Source organism: Dromaius novaehollandiae, chromosome 10 (assembly GCF_036370855.1).
Source record: "Dromaius novaehollandiae isolate bDroNov1 chromosome 10, bDroNov1.hap1, whole genome shotgun sequence".
NCBI lineage: Eukaryota > Metazoa > Chordata > Aves > Casuariiformes > Dromaiidae > Dromaius > Dromaius novaehollandiae.
Genome location: NC_088107.1, coordinates 7432986 through 7445829, shown reverse-complemented (window position 1 = coordinate 7445829; position 12844 = coordinate 7432986).

The window sequence follows — 12844 nt, the reverse complement described above, 5'->3', positions numbered from 1 at the left end:
GGCCATTAGGCACTGGAGGTGTTGCCATTCGCTTGTCATCAGAGCCTCTCTAATTTGAACTAATGACTGGGAAACTCGTTGCTGATTACGAGGCACTGCGAGTCTCTGAGCTGTACACGTGCAACCACAACAGAAAAAACAACCCACCTCCTCCCAGCATGGTAGGATAATATTTCGTAGCATTGCCAAAATGGACTTCGTCCATTTATTTTGGCAGCTGTAGTTTTAATTATTTATGATAAGATTTTGCAATGTGCTGGTAAATGGACTGCAATGCATTTCATAAAAAAAGAATGAAGTCTCGCAGCAGTGCTGTAATAAACCAGGAGGGAGAAATGGGGAAAGACTGTACCAAAGGACCTGGACTAGCAATCTTCTAGTGTGCCCAGACTGCAAGGAAAAGCTGTTTCCTTTTGGAGACCTCAGTAGTTATCACAAAGCTGCACATCTGGACAGCTCAAAACTTTGAGGCAAGAGGCAGGAATCAGATTTTACTTTTCGAAGAGCAGAGACTTGTTGCAGGAGTGATAGGACCTGGGAGCAGGAAAATTGGTGTGGTATGTGCCTCTGCTGTTTTAATCCCATCCTACCACTGGACAGGAGAAGAGCATTTCCATCTATGGAGAACTGCAATATCTCAGCATTTGCTTCCTTTGTGAATGAAGACGAAAGCCACAATTTTCACAGAGCAGAAAGCTGCCCAAACACACACACACAGAGGGATTTAGAAAGACTGAAAAGCTTTCAGCCTGTCTGACACTCACCTGTGTTGTTGAAATGCCTCACTGGAATTGCAGTTTGGCTATAACTTGCCCTTCTGCTCCTCTATGAACCGGGCCACTTTACTAGGGGGCTTATGGCTCCATGAGATGCCTTGCAGGTTAGGTAAACACACCTGAAATTTGCAACCTGGATCAACTTGGTATGGTTTGGGTTTTTTTTTTTTTTCTCAGAGAAGAATGTCTGCAAAAATCAAGCTTCTCCCATGAAAAATTTCAAGCATGAAAAATTGAAATTCTCATCAAAAATACATTTAATGGGAAATTTTTTACCGGTTCTACCAGGCAGGCCTTAAAACATGTGAGAATCTGAGATAATTTAGCATCTCTGCTGCGGTTCTTCATTTACTAAAGGAAGAGACCAGCAATAGCTTGTCTTGTTAAAGCTCCTGGAGACAGATTGCTGGAGAACCTTAAAAAAAGCTCCGTGTTACTGTTATACAAGGGAGCATACAAGGTTTTGCCATTCTCTTGTGAGGTTGAATTTGCACTGTCATTGATACCTGATTAATCTGTGCCCATCACGAAGGCTGTCCCAGAGCTACTGCAATGATTACTTTAGCATTAGTCTGAGGGGACCCATCACTTCCGAGCTGATTTTAAAGAGGAGCATGAAATGAGCTGAGACTTAACACCTGCATGTCAAGAGAGGATAGATTTACAAAATAAATCAGTATCTCAGGCAAGTGGGTCAGGCTAATCACCTGCAGGTTCTGCTTGCTTTGGTGTGTCTATAACACAGTAACTGGATGAGTTTTTGCACATGTTAAGTAAAAGCAAGTCAGTATATATGAATGTTTAAGGCAGGCATTCAGGAGAGATTCCTAATCTGGAAATGACGCTCTGCCGGCCGTGATTAAGTGTGTTTTCCTTCCCGTCTTTGCACCAGATACTGCTGTATCACATCCATGCTGAAGAGCAGGAGCTACGCCCCAACTCAGAGCTGACCACGTTTCCATAACTGGTCACACTGTCTCTCGGCAGCGTGGGCCCATCTCTGCCAGCCTCCATCTTACGTGGTCATTTACAGCAGTTCAAAGTCCCAACAGGTCATTTCCACATCCGTGCTGAATTGATACAAATGACTGCCAAATATGCAGGGCCGAGGAGGCTCAGATCGGCATGCTGCAAAGCATTTTGCAAAGAGGATTATAAGCTGTGGGGGGACTGATAATTATCATTAATGATGTCAGAAGGGAGGCAAGCAGAGAGGTTGGTATTTAGTATTTTGACAAAAGCCACAGGGTCCAGATTCGCACTCAAATTCTACAGAACGTTCTGTACTGAGGCTTAGAAAAACAAGGTAAAATGTTTATTATACTAATAATGCTGTAGTTTATGTCAAAGATAGGTGAACAGGGTATCTAACACTTGATCCTCCACTAAAGCGTTCGCCATCATAAATGCAAAAAAAAGACTGATAAGAATATGCAGGTTACGTAAAGCTAGCAGCATGCAGGCTGCTGGGGATTTTAAAAAGGAGGCTTATTGTACAAACCTGCCAGGACACTGCTTGTGCCCTGGCACTTAACCTCTGCAAAGCCTGAAATCCAGCGGTTGCAAGCTCTCCAACATCAAATACGCACCCAGGAGGCTCTGCTCAGCCCGGGCACTGGCAGACTTGCGGATGCCTCCATGGATGACTGGGAGTGAGAAATCCTGGAGAGCCCCAGGCAAGACACACTGCCAGCGGGATATAGTCATAGAGAGGGTGATCTTCCTGTGAACCTCACGGTGCTGTGAAGGGTGTCTTTTCTCCATCTCCAGCTCCTGAAATTTGAGTCCATGTTCAGTTTTCATTTCATTTTCATTTTTCAAAGAAATAAAGACTTTGCAGACAGCAGGGTGTGGGGAGAAGTCTGCAAACAGGTATCTACTGAAATACTCAAATTAAAAGGCAGGCAAACACAAAATCCAACAAATTACCAACAAATCAACAGACCAAGCTTGATTTGGGATCTTTTAAAAATCTTTTTAAGTTAGCCTTTTGGCTTTTGGGTGCCTGAGCGCCTGAGGAGGGGCACAGTTGGCAATACTGTGGAATACAGGCTTGGAGGCATTAGGTGGAAGGAAAATTTGAACCTGCAACTCAGAGAGGAAAGCAGAACTCCTTGTTCTGTGCTCCCTTACAAGAGATGATGGCTTACTTCTTGGCTCTGCTAAGAAATTTCCTGCTTGACCTAGGACAAGCCATTTAACTTCTGCACAATAGTGAGCCTTGGAGATCTGTCGTTGAAAGGATGATAGTGTGGTAGGTCCATGATTGCATGCTTTCAGCAGTATCTTCTTTAATCATCACCCAGAAATCCTTGATTCCTTATCAGATATCCACTCAGAGATGCTCACAGCCCTTTCAGTACAACACTGGCTTACAAACTCCCTGTATTTCCACTGCCAGTCAAATGAATCTCAATTTCCTCAAAAATGGACCATCTCCCTCCCTATTCTTGCCTTTGAGACTGATTTCACCCATCTCAGGGGCACAACTGTTAATTTATGCTGCAGTTTCAAGCCTGGGAAATGTAGGTCACTGATCCTTGAAGTGGCCTATATTCACAGCTCCAGATAAGCCACTTTTGCCAGTGTTGACATTTTCTAGCTCCAAATTTACTCTGGAATACACACGTGAATGCTTTGTCTCGCCTGGGTATTCAAGAAGGGAAGTTACAACTGTGCATAAGCAGATGCTGTATAAATCAGCCATGTCTTGCACACGTGGGTGTGCTGACGCACGGCCCAAGCAAACAGCAAAGCTCAGTCTCTGCATAAAGGTGTCATTCACCCAGGACCCTCTGTGAGTATGTGTATTTTTGCTTTAGAGGAGAAGGACAGATGAAAACAAGAATGTTCTCACTGTTAATATCTCTCCAATATGTGAATCTCAGAGCACGGGGCTGCCAAAACGAGTATGGAAAGGCTGCAATATCACCATTAAAATTCACTAATTCCATGACCTTGGAAATCAGGCCTGAAACCTGAGAGCTGCCTGCACGTCAGAGCTAGAGCCATGTTTTGGATGAGTTGGCAGCGGTGGAACAAATGACAGTCTGGCTGATGAGCAGCAGCTACCTAGCAGAGGTGTGAGCAGATTGCAGCTGCGAGAGGAGGGAGCCGAGCTCCAGCCAGGAAGTCTTGGCTCTGCTGAAGTCGGTGGCAGTTTTGCCATTGGCTTCACTGGAGGCACGTTTTCACTCCAGATTTCTACTTGTCTCACATAGCGGTGAAAAAAAAATCTGGCAGGTGCTTTTTTGTGAATAAAGAAACACCCAGAGTGTTTCATGTGCTTTATTCATCTTCCACAAGAGGTATCAATTTCACTGCTCCCTTCAGACTTTGTCTTCACGCCATCCATCATGTTACCTCAATACCTAGAGTATCTTTAGTCTTGAGAAAATATGAATGATACCAACCGGATTTCAGGCACAGGGAAACAGGAAAAGCCCTCACACACCTGTTCATTTCTCAGATTTGGGAGGATGTTTAGAACGGTGCTAGGCTTCTGATTAGTAACAGCCCCTTCCACAGATGAAACAAGAAGCAGGAAAAGATGAAATTGTCTGAAGGAGAAAGAATGGGATGAGAAAAGTGGAAAAGAGGAAAGAAGGGCATCCTTGTGCACTCTGGGAACAAGCGTGGAAAAGCTATCATTCCTGGTGCCTACATACCATGGGGAAGGCATGTAATAGCTAACAGCAGCCATCTAGGTCATCTAGCTGTGCTGGGTGACCTCTGAAAGCCACACTGACATCTGAAAGAGCATGTCACCTAGAGCATGTCTTCAATACAAGACAGCATGGCATCAGGGACAGCCTGCTACACTGAGCACCCTTGAAGAGCTGGGGAACTCACATGGTCCCAATTCTCTCTTTAACAGTTATTTCATGAATTAGGTGAATTGGACAAATCAGCCAGGAATGCTTCTCCAGTTGTGGTCATCTTCCCTTCAACATCTTTTGGGGACTATTTGGAGAGCCATAGTTGTCACTGATTCCATCTCTTTATCAGCTGAAGGGAAATAGGTCAAGTGCCTCCATTTGATTTAGGAGTAGCACACTTAGTGCAACACCGCGCCCAGCACCTAGGGTCAGATTCAGCCCAGCCCAGGGGTACTTTGGTACAGAACCTTGCCTGGAAACTACACACCACTTCTGCTAGTACACAAGCTCGTTCATCATGTCTTGTTTATGTTTTGTTCCTATATATCATATATGGATGTAGGTCATTGCAAAGACCATGTCTCAGCAAACGGTGAAATCTCAGCTTAGCCTCTTGTCTTACGTGAAAGAGAATTTTCTCACCTCCTATTGCTCCAGGCCACTGTTGTATTGAGTTTTATCTCCTCAGGGAGTCTGCGTTCCCCAGCAAGCGCCAGGAAAACTCATAGCAGCAGTGAGTGTAAACATGCACTGACAGTGTAAACTTTACAGGCTACAGACCTCTTCCAGAAGAAAAGGAAGTCAAGTCATGCCAGTCCCTAACATCTCATGTGAATAACTTTCAGGCAACCCCCCCCCCCCCCCCATCCACCATCCCCAGTGCCATTGCAATGTCTCAGTGTGTCTCTCTTCTGTGCACCTGGGTGAAAAGAAAATCAGCCTGTCCTGTATTCACAAGACATTGATATTCTTGAAATCTGTGAAATAACTCTACGTGTGTATTAGTGGAAATGAGAGCAGGATCCATCCCTCTGGCTTTTTATTGCTGTGGGGGCAAAGCAGAAAAAGCAAAACAGAGTGATCCATGTAACGAGGACAAAATAAGGGCTCACTGGCCGGGAACTGACAGTACATTAAATCCACCTCAGCCTTCTCTGCTCTCTCAGCAGCACCTCACCTACGCTGGCTGTATTTCTGGCAGTTATCCTTTCTCCTTCTTTCACTCATGGTCAGTACACACTTCACTGGAGCCTAATGCAGACTTCACTACACGAAAGTGTAAAACCCCTGGACACTCCGAAGTGCCACTCTGCATTTCAGCACGCCCCATTGACAGCTGGCCAGGAGAACATAACGAAGAGATAAATGGATCCATAGAAGTGAGATGATTTAATGTATTGACCATGTTAAATGTTTAGCAGCTAGGTCTGAGCTGACCTTCATGATAGACAAGGCTGTAGATTAAGATTAGTCTCACGCACTTTCTATCTCCATCACAACAAGGTGCCTAAACAAACAGGACTTGGTTTGCTCTGTGCTAAATAAGCGTAGTTGCCTTTCGTTAAAGGTAACAAGGGTTCTTGGTCTCTGACCCAAGTGGGACACACATTTCTTTGGGGGGTCAAAAAAGTGGGGTGCAAAGTTCAGTGCTGCATTACTGCAGCTGCTGACTAATGCCCCTGCTAAAGACACATTATTTGTATTCTGCATGCAGGTTTCCTCTGTTTGCACACACTTATGTTAGGCCTTAATGGGCTTCACTGAAATATTTTCAAGTTCTGTAGAAAAACAAAATGCCAAAGGAAGCCCAAAATGCTAGATTTGTAATGTCCTTCCTCAGATTTCGGCATTTTAGACAGCACATCAAAAATGAATATAATGAAGTTGGTATTGTTATTAATGCCTTCCACATTATTTGTGTTGCAATAAACAATTAAATGGCATAAATGATGTGTTGCTACACTTGGGTACGCAGCTGAACTGCAACTCGCTTCACCTTCGCTCCTCTGCTTCTGTTCTTTCCCACCTGCTCCCTGTCAGCACGCAGGGCACAGCTGGTTTGCTCAGCTTCCTGTGAAATTTAAATCAAAGAAAACCCCAAACATTTTCAGTTCCTCTCAGAGAAATAAAATAAAATGAATGGCGGAAATGTCATCTTCCAGAGGCTTTTGCCCCGCAAAGGCAGCAGCCTCTTGATGCCTCTGGCATAGAGTGAATTGCACAGCAGCTCTTCCTGATGGGAGGAGATTCACCTTGCACCCATCTGCTGGTTCTGCTGCTGAAGAGCCCGGCAGGTCTCCTCAGTTCTGTGTCCAAGCTTTCATGAGCCAGGCTCATTAATCACCTCTTCCCTTACCAAGAGATACCTCACTGCATACTCCCTGCTTGCCAGCTCTGTATCAGAGAGAAACGGATGCAGTTCCTGGGCCTTTGACATGAGGTTTCTTGAAGGTTTGTGGCCCTCTGAACTACTGCAGGATGCCTATGTCCTGGCCAACCTGTGAAGCGGGGGTTATGAGACGGAGCTCTGTGAGGTTCTTTTCATAGCTCAGGCTAGGCAGGCTAGCAGGATCCAAAAGCTCAGCCTCACAGAAAGCTGCTGGCTGTGCAGTAGGTCGGGATGCCAAGCCCATCTGCAGTGACTGAATAACGCTGCCCTGTCACTGGGGTAGAAAGTGTCATCCACATTATGGCTGGGAGCAACAGGAGAAAGCATCTTCTAGGGCTAGGAAACGAATGCAACACCTCTCTGAAGCTGGTGGAGGGTTTTGCCTTATATTGCAAAGTTCTGGACTGGACACACTGCTCCCCAAAATGACATGTTCCACCTGTGCACCAGGTGGGAAACAAGCACTGGGACAGTTAGGACAGCTTTGCAGTTAACAAACTGCAATTTGAGGAATCTGCATAACTCAGAAACCTTCAGCCCCACCGACTTTGTCTTTATGCAAGCTGCCAACTCTGCTCAGGATCTATATCCTCATGTCCTCTTGATTGAGCCTCCTCCACCACACAGTGAAACTCTAAAGCACAAGGGCATATATTAAAGACTGTGAAAAGCCTGAGTCAAATCTATACCAATACAAAGGCAATTACTCTAACAATAAACTGGGTCTGGAACATGAGAGCTGGGGTAGGAGGGGTCTCTTTAGCGAGGAAGTCACCTGGTAGCAATTTGGTGACCTGATGGGGTGCTGGCCAAGACCAGAAAATTATAAAGGACACAAGTGGCATAATCAGTGTAGGTAGTGCAAGGTGCTTCATTAGCAAAGAGCTTGAGGAGGCCAGAGAAGCTCAGTACTCTTAGCAGAGATGGATCTCCAGGGGCTTCCTAGAGACAGGTCAGTTAGAGCTTTTTTTCTGAATACCTTGAAGGTGTTTTATTTTTATCTTTAAATGAAATAATGATGGTATCAGAAACTGTATCAGTGTATGTGCTTTGCTGCTGGCATGTGTGTCTGAGCAGTTTGGTACCACCCTGGGCAGCGTGGGGGTGTCTGCAAAATCTGGCTCTGATTCTGGCAATGGGTGAGTGATCTGTGATTTCCAGCATTGGCAGGGTGGGATGGGGAGAGATGATAGGAGATCTGGTGCTGGTATTCAGACTTGAATCCATCAAGGAGGGTGTCAGGACTCTGTTCAAATTCTTGAAACTTAAAAGTACCTGGAGACCAAATGGCTGAGTGCAGTAATAGCAATTTGGAGAGTGAGCACAGGGTGTGTTGGACCAGTGCTTTTTTCAAGTCTGTTGGACTGCAATATGCTGTTGTGTGTTTTCTAACAAGCAGACTAGGGAATTGATATATCTTGAGTGTTATGGTCTGTTTTTGACATTTAGTGTGTGGTTTTTTTTTAACATCTTTTGTATGTGTGTATTCATTCTTGCAAAATGCTCTTCCCAGTTTGCTTTCCCCCTAATGAGATATTCTCACTTGTTTCTTTGTTATGCCAGTTCTTATTTCAAACTCTTTGACATGAGCAACCAGTTTTCTACGAAGGCTGGGATCGCACAGCCAGATTATAAATTTACTTCTGAAATGCTCCATTAATAAATAATAAAGTGTTTATAAATATGCAAAATAGATTATTAGTCAATTCCACAAAGCTTTGGCTACAGGAGCATAAAAGTGTGCCCTGCAGCTTGTATATCTATTATAAGAAAGAAGAAGAAACTAAAAGAAATTCCAATTCCTTTCATAACTTCCAAGTAATGAATGCTGAATAATTTACTTCTGATAGTGATTATGTTAAAAGCAAATCATTTCTTTCCTCAAACACTAGCAAACAATATGCGGTAAATACATGATTTTAAAATGCTACATACACGCACAGGGGCAAAGTAAGTTGTTCATCTGAACAGCGTGGTGAATAGCAGCTCTTCAGTGACAACCTCACCCATTCCATAAGTATCCCAAGTGGTACTAACTGTTGTTTTATTTAAGCCTGGCAGACTTCAGGAATGCTAATCCTACTCAAATAGATCTGACTTTTAACTAGAGGTGCACAGACTTGAACCTCAAATTAAATCGTGTTTAAGTTCGCTACAAAGTGGTCCTGGTCAAAGGGTGATCCGGGAGCGGTGTGGCAGGGGAAGCCAGTACCTCCTGGGTAACGAGGGGTAATGTGCAGTGAAGGCCACAAACGCAGCAGGCAGGGACCATGGAGAATGCCATTTCTGAGCAATTTGATTTACAGCTTTGATTTACTGAGTGGCACGGCCTCTGCATCCCACATCTGTGGGCTCCATACTGAAGCCTGTGGTGGTTTTAGGGATAGGGTTAGAGCTTGAGTATTGGATAGCTGGCCTGTGCTGGGGGTGGTTATAAACTGGGTCCCGCAGGTGCAGGCTGGGCATGTGGCTGCTGCTAGTGTGGTGGGTTTGTGACAATGAGTCAGCCTTGGAGATCAGTGGCACCTGGGCATCCCAGCAGTGATGGCAGACACCTGCTTTTCTGATAAGACCGTCCTGCAGTTGTTGCAACAATATTTTTGACTCTTTAGTCCAAAAGAAATGGTCTTATTTCTCCTTAGCTTTGTCCTCCGAGGTGTTGCTAATCCATAGCTACAGGTAACCCATAACAATTGGGGATGGCAGTAAAATAGCTGGAAAGCTTGCAGCAGAAGTGTTAGAGCAAGTGGACTGCCTGCATTAACGTGGCAGGGGAAGAAGTGCAGGGAATGTTCCGCTCACTTCAGAGCACTGATGGCATTTCTTCCCCATAAATGAGAAGAACTGGTCCTACTCAACAAACTCTATCAAATCAAGGAAAGAAAATGGAAGAAATTACTTAAATAGACTATTTTTCTCTTTTACCTGAGAAAATATCTAGACAGCATTAGGAGCTGTACCTTAGGAGTCCTTAAGCTAGGAGAGGGGGGAAGAGAGCTGGATAATTTCAGACACTGTCCAAAAGGCACTGCTGAGACAATTCTGCTGACTGCCAAGCAGAAATGAAGTGGGGAAATGTCAAATGTTCTTGACCTGAGCTAAACCTTTATGAATTGAGGGCAGGAGAAGAGAAAAGTGTCTGTAAAGAAGAGCTTTTCTTCAGCTAAATATATCTGTATTGGGCCAGAGGCAGTCTGGGAACTCATGGGGAGTGAGAAACAGCTTGGGGGCAAAGGTTTGAAAAGTGATGCCTGAAGGAACTGATGATTTGAAGCACTTTACTTTGCTCTTCAGAAGCACAGTGATTATTCTGGGCTGGCATCAGAGCTGATGAGGAACAGCTGAGTCAACCTAGGCCCCTTTGTATCTCCTATAACAGACTCAGAGCAGTGAAAGATGCTTGTTACCTGGCAAGGACCATACCCCGGAAACTCCCAGCTGAAGAGCAGAGCCAGAAAGTTTTGAGGAAAGAGGTCCACTTCTGCTTTCTCATTGCCTGGAGCAAGTTGCTTTCCCACCTGGATGTATAGCAGGAACATCGCCACAATTATTTAATTGAATGTTGTTAGAGTTGGTAGAGAGTCTCCAAAAATGCTCTGTACTGCCTAATACAGGTGACATGACCAAACCGGATCATTCAGCTCTTGGAATGTATGAAGGGCAAAATGGTCCTGAGCAGGTATCTGTCACTAAACTGTTGCTAGGCCAGAATAACAACATGCATTTTGGATTTCCTCATTTAGAAGGAGCCAATGCAAAAAAACCCAGGGGAGTCAGGAAAAGCTTTGGGTATGGAGTATGCATTATCTTCCACACAAGCCTTGGAAGGTGAACCAATTCAATCAGGCTAAAATGGTGCAGCTGGTTAACTAATCTTTATCCCTGTTCATCTCTCAAATCTCCAATCTCCCATCTGCCTACTGCAGAGCTGAAAGGCTGACAGGGGCATCCATGTCCTCAGCATTGGGGTCCCTTTCTTTGCTGGGAGGAATGGAGTGGGAAGCAACAGGCAAGGACTAGAAGTGTGTACTCAAGCCAGGGCTGGACACCTTTCAAGGCTGGTGTTTAAGCTTGTGGTCTTTCCCAAATCAATGTTAAGTGTGCTGGCTGAAGCTTCACAGGGGACACTGCCTCTCAGAGCACTTCTGCACAGAGTTGGCAGAGTTGGCTTGATTTCGTCTGTGAAAGCCCCTCAGGACCAGCCTTCCCCTGCTTCATGCCTTCTGTAGCCAAAGTGGTTTCTCTCCTCAGAGTTGGATGAAGGAATCTTTAACCAAAGCATGCAGGCTCTCATGTGCAGCCAGAGTGCCCTGGTGTGAAGGGAAGTGAGCGAACAAGATGGCTTATGAGAAACCAGCAGGAGAGGGGAAAAGCTTAGAAACTAACTTTATGCCTTGTAAGCTAGGAAGAACTGCATCTGGATTTTAAGACCACTTGTTTTTTAGCTTTAAAAGCAATGGTCACTCTTACCATACTGTTTTCTTAAGCAGAACAGTTGTTTTTCATGAGATGGAAGTGCTGTTTTGAATTAAATTCAGCTCATTTAACGTGCCACAAACAAATGGTCACTAGAAAAGCAAGCCAACTGGGAACTCGGTTGACTGAGCTCAGAGGAGTGTATGTCTGTTAGAAAGCAGAGCTAGAAGAGTTTCTGGTCTCTTAGAAATTGATAATTGCCAGTTGATAGGGAGATGAACCATCTTCAATGATGTTTTTGAGACCAAGTAGCTTGTAACTAGGCTGCACAAGCAATTAGAGCTGCTACTGCTTCATACTCTAATAGAGCTCACTGCCAGGCATAATTCAGATCATCTTAGTGTTATGCTAATGTCTCTTTGATAGCACTTGCCAGACATCACTGATAATTTTGTAGTTATCAATATCAAGGAATCCAAAGATCATTGGCACTGCAAGATGCAAGAAAGACACCGCCTCACACGTTTTTAAATGCATATTTGACAGATTTGTTCAGTTAACCTCTCACTTGTGTATGGACAGGGTTTGCTAATAAGAGCAGCAGACATCTAGAGGGGAAAGGAAAAGATGTGTTACACTCAGGCTCATGCAGAAGTCTCTTGAACATCAGAGAAATAGCCCTTTAAAAGGACCATTCAAGAAGAGGCAGGGGAAGAGATTGGGACACTAAGTATCTGTGCTGCACAAGCACCTTAGCCATAACTTTGAGCTACCCCCATGTCAAAATTCAGAGAGCTAAACTGAGCCTTTCCTTTTCTGCCCAGACCTCTGCCACAAAAGTCTTTTAAGCTCAATTTTTCCAGCACTTACTTGGCTTATAATTTATTCCAGTTTTTTTTATCATTTGCTTGTCTCCCACTTCCATTCTAATCCCCTCACTTTTTTTGACAAGAATTCAAGTCCACCCAGAGATTGCAGTTGCTGCCTCTTCATTACGCGGTGCCCCCACTTTTGCAGCCTACACTGAGGGAAGGGAGGCTGTCATGCTCAACCACTGCTCTGCCAGCATTAGACTCGGGCTCACCTCCCTAGATCTTGAACTCCCTAAAAAGACCAGCTTTGTTGCACAACAGCTGACCTGTCATGGTTCATGGCTGAAGCCTGATACCTTTTTGATAAGTTTGTTCTGAATCAAGTTTAGCTTCCCTTTACAGGCAGGACGCAATTTAAAAGGCACCAGCTAGACAGCAATTGCCCTTTGTCTGCAGCACACAATTACTCTTAAGACTATTACTGATTTTTCCTGTATCAAATAAGAGATGAAGACATCACGGCAGGGATGATCATGTGGTATATGGGAGAGGGAAGCAGCAGAGCTGACTCATGCAAGGGATAGTGGATCTGTGTCTCCTCAACAGGCAACCCTTGATCTGCTCCAAGGTCTAGGTGAGTTTCTACACTTCAGAGGAGTTGGGCAGAATACAGCTAAAATGACCATGACACACAAACCAGATGAGTCTTGGATTGCCCTGATCCATATCTCTAATAGCCAGTAACTGCATGTGTACCTCATCTCAAATGCACGTTAGTGCCTGACCATGTCC